Genomic DNA, 14,086 nt, shown 5'->3' on the forward strand with positions numbered 1-14,086 from the left:
ATACCCATGCTCTATCCACTGAGCCAAACCGGTTTTGGTGGTAATTGAATTTTTAAAACAAATAAAAATATATCATGAGTAAATCTCAAGGTCAATAACAGACGTTTGGACAACCCCTATGCCTTTGTGTGGAGATTTTATAAGTCTGTCATAATAAATACCAAAGGTGTAACTTCTCAAAATACATATAGCTTAATTTCCCCCTGAAAATGAAATTCTTCTAACTAAGGAGTCTAATTTTAGAGAATTTGTCAGCAAGATTATTTCCCGCTCTTTATAATTGTGAATTACTGTGGTTTTCATTGCTTTTCTCGAGTTCCTTTTCAGAACCAATGGCTTTCCCCCATTATATTGTTTCCTGATATAACACCAAGTAGTGACTTGATGTATGCCTATCAAAAATTAGCATTGATCAAAATCATTTGTCACAACCTACAAAGCAGCTAAGTAGGCACTTACTGAAAGTCACAATCTTTAAGAAAATGTCCTGAATCAAAGGGAAATTCAGAATGATAAAGGTGAGTAAGAAAGAAGTTGGAATTAATTAATTGATTTTTCCCATAATAGGCACCCAACTAAAATTTTTGGCTGTTGTATTTTTCTTTAACATCATGGGGAAAACTTAGGTATCAAATAAGAATGACCAAATTCTTACCTTGCCCTTATAATCTCTAAAACATGCTAAGTTTTGAGAGAATCAAGTGAAATGAAATAGTTGGTAGGTAAAACTATCTAAAAAAAACAGTTATGTTAATACCACCTGACCAAGTTGCCCAACTAGGAATCAAATATCTGCCCTAGCTGGTTTGGCTCAGTGGATAGAGTGTTGGCCTGTAGACTGAAGGGTCCCAGGTTTGATTCTGGTCAAGGGGTCAAGGGCACATGCCTGGGTTGTAGGCTAGATCTCCAGTAAAGGGCATGCAGGAGGCAGCCAATCAATGATTCTCTCTCATCATTGACATTTCTCTCTCTCCCTCTTCCTTCCTCTCTAGAATCAACATAACTATATGTTGGTTGTTTTTGTTTTAAAAAAAGAAAGTTTCCTGAACCCATCTTCCCTGAGGTTCCTACTTCTCTGTCTTGTTGCTCAACACAAGCTAACAATTAGATTTCCCATTCCTCATGTGCAAGAACATTTAAATTATATTAGAAATTTATTTGATTATGAAAGCAAGCAAAATTTATGAAGCATAGAAAACATATGTGCGATTTCATTTAAAATATGTGATACTTTCTACATTCTCTCAATGTAAGTAGGCTTTCTTTATTATTCTTCCTAGTTCAGCAAATATATGCAGTCTTACTGTAAATAGGTTTTTTTTGCATAACTAAAACTGAAATTAAATTTAAAACAAAGGTAAAGAAATCAGCCCTTTTGTTCAAGTGTTTCCCTATTTCACCTAAATTAAAGCATTAAGTTCAGAGGTTGTGAATGGCGGTGGATGGCAAGAAAGGAAGGGATTTGTGAAACAATTTTTGAAAACTTACAAATACTAAGCATCAAGGTGTAATTTAAAAAGATTGAGATATATGCTTTTAGGATTTATTTATGTGTCTCCAAGATAAAAGTGGTACTAAAATATTTGAGTTATATATGACAATTTTTAACATGCATTTATTTCTCTCTCCAAATCCAAATACATTTAAAATGTTGTTTAAAGTATTCAGAGAGTTTTAAGTAAAAATAAGTACATGAATGCACAAGCAAAACCTGGAGTTTTCAAAGGGTTAGAAGATAAGATAACACAAAATGAAAATTGGAAGCTGTAATGTCAATGCCGGCTTCATTATAGAAATGGAGCCACAGGCCCTAGTGCTGCTGGAAGCCAGAACAGAGTTCCCTGCAGTTAACCAGAAGCCTGACCTATGCTTGTTGTTCCTGAGAAGAAATGTGCAAATCTCTACCAAAATAGCCAAGTGGCTGATTTTCCAATCGCAAGCTGCCTGCACCGTAGAATGGATAGAAAAAAGTTATCTTTGAAAGATGGGAATTCCAAGCTTGTGAAATGCTCTGGGTGTGCCCCCAAAAGAATCAATCACTTGTGCAAAAACGCTAGGCCTGAATATTAAAAATTTAATTTTTAGGTGTTTCATACTACTCCCAGAGAGAAGATTCCAACTCACATCACATAAGGGAAAAAATGTCTGTGGAAGGATAACGTTAGCAGAAGTTGAGTTCACAGACAAGAATAACAACAGATGTGGAGCCCAAAGCCACAAAAGAAATTTTGCAGATCCAAGATCATATTAGTGTTTGTATCAATAAACATTGAGTCTGACACACTCTAATGTTTTCCAAATAGATTTCACTGAAAACATTGGCTCATTTTTGCTTTAGTCAAAGAATATTTTAAATAATGCATAGTAAACCATGTATATTATACACTTACTAGCCTTGTGATTTTAGGAAGTTACTTATTTTCTGTATTTTCCTTATCTGCCAAAGGGCTTTTGTGGGGATTAAAGAAATTATTTTTGAAGCATTTAATAATTTCTGGCATATAGTGAGCACTAAATAAAAGTAAATAATTAGAAGATAAATATGTAGATAGACAACTAACCAAAAACTATTAATAATTATCTCAAGAACACGGACTGTTGTAGAAAAAAAGGAAAGACCTTTAGTTTTCATTTTGTCCTTTATGTATACCATCTTAATTCTATTCTTTTGTGAAAGTTTTTATTATTTTATAACTAGGGGCCCAGTGCACAAATTCGTGCACCTTGAAAGGAACTGTGGGCTGTGAGGCTATGGTGGGTGGATCTGTTTCTATCTTCAATATACTGAATATAGAAACAGGGGTGGATCTTGGACCATCCTCCGTGCCCCTGCCAGGCCTCTTTTGCTGCGCCCCACCCCCCACCATCCCTTGTCTGCCAGCAGTCCTGCTCCCACTCCCACATGCTGATGGTGCCAGCCACACTTGCACCTGCTAATAGCACAAGCAGTGGGTGCAAGCAGTGGCTGCTGCCCCAATTGTCGCTCAGGAGCAGGGGGCGGTGGAGAAGCCCTGAGGGGCGATCAGAGTCATCAGCCGCCACTCACACCCACTGATGGTGCCAAAAGATCAAGCCAGCATTGGGCTCTGGAGTGGGTATAAGCGGAGCTGGTGCTGCAAGTGTGGAGTAGGACCACAGAGTGTGGAAACAAAGAATTTTCAGTAACCACCAGAGGCTGGCCTGATGATAGTGACTGGTACCCCATCTTGGTCTCATGCCCCCACTTACCTGCTCCACTATCTTGCTGTGGCTGATGCCCACCATGTTCTGTGTTCTGCTGCCTGCTGCCAACGCCCACCATGTTCTGTGCACACCCCTGGTGGTCAGTGCACATCATAGCAACCAGTTGTTAGGCTGTTCTGCCTTTTGGTCTATTTGCATATTAGCCTTTAATTGTATAAGATTATAACCAATATGTTTAAGAATAAAAAAAACCACAGAACAAAGAAAGACTATTCCTGTTACCACGTGGGGACTGGGCCCAGAGCAGGTGGACATCAACTAACAAGTAGTGAGTGGGTTCTTAACTTCGTGCAGGAAGTAGTTCACAACACTAGTCTAAGTGATTTGCTATATATATAATTTTATTATATATATAATATTATTATATATAAATTTTATTATATATATAAATATATAAATTTTATTTTATATATATATTTCAGAGAGGTAATCCTAGGGGAGGTCTCACGGGAAGGTCTTAACAGAATATTTATTGGATTTCCAGATGTGTCCTTCAATATATTGATTCATCAAAATGTGTGTATAGAGGTGTCAGGCTAATTTTCTGGTTAGTTTATTTTTAAAGAAAGTCATTGATATGGGACCGGGATCAAGGCTGGTCTTCCCTGAGAATGTTTGGAATTTGTAAACCATTTGCTCCTAAGTATCCCTCCTTAGAGACTATAAAGCATTGTGATTCCTTTGCTGGCTGTAAATTGCTCAAATTGTTGGGCCTTGTTTAATTACTTTGTCTCAGTTTCCCTTATCCCACTTGCCAAGGAATTTCCATAGTTTCTTACTGACCTGCCTCATTTCCACTATATACTTCTATCGCACAGTTAATACAAGTAGTTAAAGGAAGAAAATGAGGATATGGAGCAGAGATTGAGAGAGTGATTGGTGGCTTTATAAAGACACCTGGATAGAGTAAAGATGAAAGATATGTCAGACTTAGTGTGGCTGAGGGAGAAAGAAGTTAGTAGCTTCTGCACTGTTGGTAACACTCTAGTCATGAGGAATTGTTCACTGGAGCTGTTTGCTTCCCTATTCTCACCCACTAACAGAGTAAAGTGAATTACTAAGTAGTTACTGTACTATGTCTTTCTAACTCCCCTTTAACTTTAAAGTGTTAAGCTGTTTGATAGAAACAGAAAAGGGATTTTTAAGACCAAAAATATTAAAGGCATCAAAAAAGGAACATCTCTGTACCAATAAGGGGTGAGTTTCATTTTATTATTATTATTATTATTATTATTATTAATAATAATAATAATAATAATTTGATAGTATTAAAGATATCTCCCATTTCCTTCCCTTTCCCTCTCTTCTCCAAGGCCCTACCCACCTACCCCCGGGGCTGAGTTTCTAGACATCTCCAACAATGGCCAGAGGGATCTGGACATCTGAATAGTTACAGGAAAGGATGGGAGTATTCAGAGTGCTCAGGAGGTAAGTGAAAGGAAGAAAGGGTGCTCATTGTTTTGACAGGAAAGTTTGATCATCTTTTTGAGAGACGTTTCCAGTCTTAAAACTCATTTCTTTTTTGCTTCCTTTGACACTGTATTTCCACCTTCTTCTTAATCTTTCACAATCGATGCCTGCAGTGCTAGACTTCTATAGAGTGGGTTGCCCTCAGGTTTACCCCTTGATACTCTCTTGTTTCCCAAGATTTATTTTACTTTTTAGTTCTACAGCTTTGAATGCTACTACTATTGTGATGAGTTCAAACACATCAAAATCCCTGGCCTCTTTCTTGAGCACCAGGCTTGTAACAGCCCTCTTGACATCTCCACTTGGTATGTAACAATCATAGGCTTGCCAGGACTAGCAATACTTGGAGTACACATCTATATATATTAAAGCCTATTTGGCAACCTGATAATCAGCCAGCAGCTATGATGCGCACTGTCCATCAGGGGGCAGATGCTCATCACAGGAGCTACCCTCTGGTGGTCAGGGCACTCCCACAGCCAATCTCCCCAGCTGGCCGACCTCTCATGGTCCCTTCCCCAGTGGGCCAGCCCCAATTGGCCCAAATGGGACTGGGCGATACAGCCCTGATGGGGTGGAAGGGACCCCACCCATGCATGAATTCATGTACGGGGCTTCTAATACTAAAATATTATTCATCGTTTATTTGAAATTTCGATTTAACTAGACATCCTGTATTTTATTTTAGTTTTTAGATTTTTCTGTATTGTTGAAAGTACAGATGTCCCCCATTTTTCTCCATTGACTCCTCTTCTCCCTACTCTTGTTCCCATCCCAGGCCTTCACCCCACTATTGTCTATATCCATGGGTTATTCATACATGCATATGAGTTATTTGGTTGGTCTCTTCTCTCCCCCACCCCCTTCCCTCTGAGAATCCTCAGCCAGTGGCATCCCACATTTTAATCTTGCAAACCTAAATAGGCATTCAATCTTAATATACTAAAACAAATTTCTCACCTGTATTAATAACAACTCTTGGTTACATAAGAAAGTAACCCAAGTCAAATAGTGTCAAGTGTGTGAAAGCTAATTTTTGGAATGGATAACAGAAATTTCCAGGAGTCAATTTGGCTTCAGCAGGGGGCTTTAGGGATTAAAAATATCATCAGGACCTGGTTTCTCATTCTATCACTTGGACTGTTTTAACTCTGCATCAGTCTCATTCTCGGGCATGCTCTCCCAGTGTGGTAACTGAAATCCAAACCGAAATCCTACTAATTTACCATTCACTTTAGCAAAAGAGCACTTATCTCTACCAGTTCAATGCAAACTCTCAGAGTGGCATCTAGCTGGGCCAAATGTGGTCACTAACTCAGTCACTTTGATGGAAAATTTGAAAATCTGATCAGCCCAAGCATGCAGTTCACACTCATATCTAAGGATTTGGAAAAAGCCCCACATAAATACTATTACTGAGTAGGAGGAGGGCTAATCCTGAATTTGAAAAAATCAGAATGCTTTATTTAGAAGTGGTAATAGAAGCTGAACAGGAAAATAATGCTATGCTCTATAGCCTTCCAAATTACATGTAAGAGGCATAGTTCTTTAATTAATTGCTCAAGTGAAAAATGAAGTAGTCCTCTTTTTTATTCTTATGTCTTATAAACCCAGTAAGTGAATCCATCTGCAAATTCTGTCTATTTTACTTCCAGCATTTCTCTTAAATCAGGAAAGTTCTCTCCTAGGCTGGGTGACAATCCTCTCATTTCTGGACTATTGCCATAATCTCCTATCTGGAATTACTGCATCTATCCCCTAAAATCTATTCTCCTTACAGCAGAAAGAGCAATTAAAAACAACAACAACAACAACAACAACAACAACAACAACAAAAAAAAAGCATCAATTCAATTGTGTCATCTCTTTGTTTAACATCATTCTATGGCTCTTCTTTATGCTATAAGTACCTATGTTATCTGGTTCTTACCTAATCCTAGACAGCAATTCGTACATTTGTTTCCCTGCAAATCTTGCACATCTAAGCCACATCAGTCTTCTTAACGTTCCTTAAATATACCAAGACACTCCTTACTTAGAAATTTGGCATTTTCTGGTTTCCTCTACTGGAAAGGTATTTCCTTTGCTTGTAGTTGTCTTTCCTCAATCCTCACGACTCAGATCAAAGACCACTTTTCCCTTCCTTAAACATCCTATATAAATAAAATGTCTACTCATGATCACATCTGCCTAGATGTGTCACACAATACATAATAGTAAGACATTATCTTTTTAATGTAGTTTTTCACTTTTAAAAACATATCTTTAAGTACTAGGATAAAATACCCAATGGGGAGAAATAGCTGTCCGATAGTAAGTCTTCAAAAAATATTTGCTGAGTAGGCATATTAATAAATGAGTATAAGTGCTATAGTTAAATTGATATTTTGTATTTTGTGTGTTGGCCCACATATCAAAACAGGTTGAGTTGCTCCAACATTAACTTTGAAAGCATGCTATGAGATGAAATTAAACTGAGAATTTCAAATGTGTGACTTGATGATACAGGTAGCCTAGCAATGTATTATACAATATAGGGAATTTCCCCCCTAACTTTTATAGTCACATATCTAGAATAAATCAGAAGACTGTGATTCTATTACTCTACTATATATTCAGTGGAAGATAAAATTGGAGTACAGAAGTTGGGACCATAAATTAGTGAATCTGATTGCCACAAAAGGTGTGACATTTATATTGTATAAGTGATCTTCAAGGAAGCTTTATCTGGTGATGTTACAAAGAATGAGAAAAATTTGGAAAGAAATTAGATTTTGTTGTAAATTACATTTTTATCCAACTAGTAGAGAATTATTAAAAGATGCAATCCATTACTTCAGTTAGGTTGGAATCCTTTAAAATATGCTCTTGTATGAGGGTCAAATGAAAAAGTTAAGTACTGGGTAATTAATTTATGGGAAGCAACCTTGACATAGATTATGGATCAGTGGAGCATGCCCCCAATTATAAACTTCTTCTGATAAAATTGGGGTCAGTACAGAAGCAAGAAATATTTGGTATTTAGAAAAGCATCCTAGCCCATAGCAAACGTCAAAATAGATAGTGCATCCTCCATAATTATTTTCAGGAGAGAGGATTGTATATTTTAGAATGTTAATAAGAGCATGTATTGGGTATTTGGTTAAATCCTTCCTTGTTTCTGAAAAGTAAGCAAACACAAATAAACAATACAATAAAATGATTGAGGTAGAGGATTCTAGTATACTTTTTATCAATCAAATTGAAAATTATAACTATTAAACTTTAGGGATAAGAAGCTGTATACAAAATATAGGAACAAAATATAAAAAAATATTTAAATAGAGATAAAGCCATTTCCAGGACAGGTGCTCATCCATAGAATAAGGTTTTGTCAATTGTCTAGTATTTTGGGGCTTTGTGCTTGGACATAGAGGGAGATAATTAGAAAAAAAATTATATAATTCTGTACTTAAGATCATTTAATCTATTGTGGAAGACATATATAAGCAAATAATCACAAAGAAATAATACACCTAGGCTAACATCAGAGTGATGTTATATGGGGATTTTGGGGAAAATTCAGAGAAGTTGTACCATGTAGATAGAGCATGTCTTCAAGGATTTTAGAAAAGAACAAAGAGAAACTCATGTTCAAAATCACAAAGAAAAGGAAAAGCATAGTATCATGACAAGTATTGAGGAATATACATTCATTTGTACTTTCAACAAATATTTACTACTTACTATATGTCAGGCACTGTTGAAGATCCCAGGGTTAAAGCAGAGACCATTATAGATTTGAGGCATCATTAGGCGGCCATCTCAGTGGGACTTGATGACACATTGGAAGTGAGAGGGAAAGGAAAAGACAAATGAAGGGTGAGCCCTGACACAGAAGCAAGAATGATTTTCTGTAAAGAATTAAAGATGGATCACAGTTCTATTTACCTTTATTGCTAACCTCTCCATTTGGTATATAAAACATTGAAAATAATCTTTTCTACAAGTAACTCATTCCTACTATCATTTTAAAATTATAAATAGAAAACCAAGATGATGGCATAAGGTATACACCTGTACATGCTGCCTCTCACAACCACACAAAAACTACAACCAAAAGACAAAATGACTATCATCCAGAACCACAGAAAGCTAGCTAAGCAGAAGTTGTACAACTAGAAGGAAAGGAAAAAAAATGCATTTAGATTAGGTAGGAGGTGCAGAGGTTCAGAAGAGCAGAGGTATGGAGGCATGCAAATTGGGCTGGCAACTGGATACGCTGTGTTTTTTTGTTTGTTTGTTTTGTTTTGTTTTGTTTTCAATTGGAAGGGAGATATAAGCTCCTGACTGCTCTGAACTCCAGTTTCCGGTGAGACTCTGGGGACCCAGACTCCTACAGGGAGAAACTGGACTTTCTGGCATCAGGTTAGAAAGTGAGGGTGGCTTTCTTGCAAAGGTGCTTGCAGGAATCATTGTTACTGTGTGGGGACATGGAGACGAAGAGACAACTAACTGGCAGCCATCACTGTTGGGTCTTCCCAGGTGATTGATTCTCTGAGACCCTGCCCCACCAAATTTACAACCCTACCCAAGCTGCACACAGTGGCTTTTGCATATAAATGGTCTGTCCTTTTGAAGCTTAACATAACACCGCAGCTGGGTCAGAGAGCTCCAAAACTTCCAAACCCCAAGCAAAGAGGAGAAATCTGCAGATCTCGCTGTAGCTCATGCTGGGTGGCCTCAGGCAGTAGCTGACTTTGCACTTCCTTGAAGATCCAGGATCCAGTGTACCTAGTGATCAGTGTCCCACTTGGGGGAAACTAAGTGTTGGTTTGTTAGAGCCAGGTTCTCAGTGACATTTATTTTTAAACTAGATGCCTGGTGCACGAAATTCATGCGTGGGTGTGGTACCTAGGTTTGGCCGGTAATCAAAGCATCAGAGTCTGGCATGGAAGGGCAGGTCCCAGCTGACCTCTGGGCCCTGGGAAGCACCTGGGCCCCTGAGCCCTAGCATATACCCCTCCACCTGAGTCACAGTGCCTGAGTCCCCACACAGAGGTGTGGTGAGTACAGCCTGAAGCTGCAGGCTGGGGTGCAGCAAGGGCCACTGGACCACCCTGAAGCACCACACTGAAGCTGGGCAGGCAATGCATGTGCTCCTGGCTGACCTAACAGACTGGCCCCTGTGTGAAAACATGGGAGCCCTACCAGCCCCTGCAGTCCCCGCAGCTGTGGCCTGGCTCACCCAGAAGAGACTGTATGAGTATGGCGTGGGCTCCTCATGGGCACCTGCCATTTGAACATGGTGGCTTTCCCAGTGCACAAGCCCTGGCATTCTGGGGGAGGCTATCAGGGGGAGTTAGAGAGAGCTTGGCGGACACAACACATTCTCACTGCACCTCCATCCCCATCACTTCCACCCCCAGGTAGCCAGCGAGAGGTCGCAGCGCCCCACCTTAGCACCATAGGAAGTTGGTCGCTGCCATCAACCCCCAGTTCCCCATTCCAGCCTGGGGCCCTGTCCCAATTAGGCAATTAGGGCCTGCTGGATGCTGGTTGCTATCTGTGGAATGATTGGTTGACTCTGGGCCCCCTGCCAAGTTCCCTCAGTGCTTGGGAGCCAGGTGGCTTGGCCTGGCACCACCTGCTCACCTGCTCCACCATCCCTCTGCAGTCCCATTCTCATCAGGACCCAACAGGGCGGGCAACACCTCCACTGCTGCCTGCTGCCAGCACTGCATTGCTGACACCTTCCATGTTCCACACTGCCCCCCTGGTGATCAGCGCACATCATAGCAAGCAATCCAACTCCTGGTTTCGTGGTTGAACTCCAGGTCAAATGACCACATGAGGGGATAATTTGCATATTAAGCTTTTATTTTATAGGATGGCCAGTGCACATCATGGCAGCTCTTGCATTGAGAGTGTGCCCCCTGGTGGTGAGTGCATGTCATAACTACGAGTTGGATGGACGGACACTTAGCCTTTTATATATATACTAGAGGCCCAATGCACAAAAATTTATGCACTTGGGGGGGTTCCTCAGCTTGGCCTGCACCCTCTCATTGTCCAGGACTCCTCGGGGGATATCCCCAAGGGATCAGGCCTAAGTTGGCAGTCAGACATTCTTAGTCAGACAGAGGCTCCTGCCACCACAGCTATGCTTGCAGCCATCAGTCCAGCTTATGGTTGAGCAGACATCCCCATGGGAACGTACTGATCACCATGGGGCAGCTCCTGCATTGAGCATCTGCCCCCTCGTGGTCAGTGTGCATCATAGCAACTGGTTGTTCTGCCAGTAGAATCAATTTGAATATTACCCTTTTATTATATAGGCCCAGTGCATGAGTTTGTGCACCTTGAAAGGAACTGTGGACTGCAAGGCTGTGATGGGCACAGGGGGAGGTCTTGGCCCATCCTCTGCACCACCACCCAGCCCTTCCTGCTGCGGCCCCCAGTCCCTTGTCTGCCAGCAGCCCTGCTCCCACATGCTGACTGTGCTGGCCCGGCTTGCACCTGCTGATGGCACGAAGCAATTGGGGCTGGTGCCAGCAGCGGGTGCAAGTAGGGCTGGTGCTGTCAGTGGGTGCAAGTGGCAGCTGCTGCCCCAATAACCCCTTCAGAGGAGGAGGAGTTAGAGGAACCCTCAGGGGCAATCGGGGCCAATAGCCACCACTCACACCAGCTGATGGTGCCGAGTGATTGGGACCAGCACTAGGTGGGACTTTAACATGTGGGAGCAAAGAATTTTCAGTAACCACTAGAGGTTCTCCGCGATGACAGTGACCAGTGCCTACTTTGGTCTGGCGCCCTGCTCACCTGCTCCAACATCCCTCCATAGCTGACAACCGCCATGTTCAATGCTCTGCCACCTGCTGCTGATGTCCACCATGTTCCATGTGTGCCTCCTGGTGGTCAGTGCACATCATAGTGACCAGTTGTTCAGTTGTTCTGCTGTTTGGTCTATTTGCATATTAGGGTTTTATGTAGATAAATAGATAATATTCACTCCTTGCCCATTAGCTTCTCCTACTCCATTAATTAACTGGTTATCTTTGCTTTGGGGCCTGCCAAATCCCTGAGCAAGAATGCTATTCTCACTTCTCCAAATGGTCATTACAAAAAAAAATGTAGAATCCTACCTGGTTTGCTCAGTGGTTAGGGTGTGGCCCCATGGCTGATTCCCAGTCAAGGGCACATACCTAGGTTGTAGCCTTGATTCCTGGTCCTGGCCGGGGTGTGGGTGGGAGAGAACCAATCAGTGTGTCTCTCTCACATTTATGTTTTTCTTTCTCTGTATCTCCCCCTCACTTCCACTCTCCCTAGAAAAATCAATGGAAAAAATATCCTCTGGTGAGGATTAACAACAACAACAAAAAATCTGAAGTTAAATTTCTTAGTTCTCTTACAGCTCTTACAAATCATGATGCTATAAATATGAAAAACCCAGTGCTTAAATATGATACCAGACAGTACCACTCAAAATGTGGAGATCTTTTAGTGTGTTTTTTAACTGGCTACAATAAAATAAGTACATAAATAGAGACTAAACCTTTAGAAATTTTATAGAAACTGTATGCTTGTTGAATCCAATAATAATTTAAGGATAGATCTGTTATTTCTTTTTGGGTTTTTTTTTTTTTTTTTTAGTATTTTTATAAATCGAATATTACTTTATTAAAAAGTATCCATCTATGATAAATTGATAATTATATTTGAAAAGTGAAAGAACTGCCCTACCTGGTTTAGCTCAGTGGATAGAGCGTAGGCCTGTGGACTGAAGGGTCCCAGGTTTAATTCTAGTTAAGGGCACATGCCCAGGTTGTGGGTTCAATCCCCAGTAGAGGGTGTGCAGGAGGCAGTCAATCAATAATTCTCTCTCATTATTGATGGTTCTACCTCTCTCTTCCTCTTCCTCCCCCTTTGAAATCAATAAAAATATATTTAAAAAATAAAAATAAAAAGTGAAAGAACCAACAAATTAAAAAAATACTGGTCTTTTGCTGGGAATATTTGAAAAATATTGATGAAATGTGGCAATCTTTCACTGCCACTCTTCTGATGCCTCTCAATTCTTTCTTATGGAATTACAAGTTGCAACAAATTATGGCTAAATACACATTTTATGTACTAGTATCTAACCATCTTATCTTCCTTAATTTATGTTGAGCTTCAGCATGCTATCTGTGTACATTAATTCTTCTAAATTTTCCAATAAACATGCAAACATACATTAGTATGATATTAAATTATTACTGTTTCAGAAAAATTGATTTTGAAGAAGAGGAGCCATCTTTTAGAGTGTTAATATTCATTATTGTGTTAGACCGTACTGAAGAGAGTACATTTGCCCTTAACTTTGTCTTCCTGTCGTGCATGTTTATATGTTGCCCACCCCCACCCCCCAAAAAAGGAAGGAAGGAAGGAAGGAAGGAAGGAAGGAAGGAAGGAAGGAAGGAAGGAAGGAAGGGAGGAAGGAAGGAAGGAAGGAAGGAAGGAAGGAAGGAAGGAAGGAAGGAAGGAAGGAAAGAAGGAAGGAAGGAAAGAAATTAAGGCATGAGTCTTATGAGTGCAATATTGAAAGGACATATTCCCTCTTATAGTCCCTGCATTCCTCACATTGACTAGGAAAGCACCTTTAGCTTAACTTTTAAAGGACATGCTCATCAGAGGGAGGTTGGAAGGCGTATGTGGTCTGAGATTTAAAGCACATGGAAAGCTTGCCAACAAGTAGATGATTAAGAGATGATGGTAAAGTGTGTAGTCAGAACCCAAACAGGAGTGGTTGTTCAGTCCTGCTGCATCTTGCAGTGCAGCTTTCGGTGATACCCAATCAACATAAGAGTGAATTATGAAAATGGAGACTGAACTACAAATGTAAAATCAATACAAGCATCATTAGGGCCTAGGTTAAAACTCTTCCAAAGTGTACCCTATTTTGTTTTTCATTAAGACACAGCTCAGTCATTCCCAAAGAATATCTAACAAACGGTCATGCATAAATATGAACTTAATCATAGTTTGTGAATTATAAATGAAAAAATTTAAATTCAGAAAATCATTACTAAAGAAAGCAATCACAAGCAAGCAAGTATTTAACATATTTTTATGCTTTATTAATAGAGAGATTTTGAACCTTTAAAAGAATAAAAGAATTAGCTGGTCAAATCAATCCTCAGATATTCTGATGTAGTTATTGAAGAGTGAATTTGGAATTCTGCATGTTTAGCAAGTGCCACAGAAGGGATAGGGACAGGAAACAGCAGGAGTCTAGCATCTGGAAACTACAATAACCTAGGCTAGGGGTGTCGAACTCAATCAGAGAAGGGGCCAAAATCTAAAATCCAGCCTAAATCGCGGGCCGAATGGTTTACTCAACAGTCATAAACTG

This window comes from Pipistrellus hanaki (genome assembly GCF_964339955.1).
Source record: "Pipistrellus hanaki genome assembly, chromosome: X".
Lineage (NCBI taxonomy): Eukaryota > Metazoa > Chordata > Mammalia > Chiroptera > Vespertilionidae > Pipistrellus > Pipistrellus hanaki.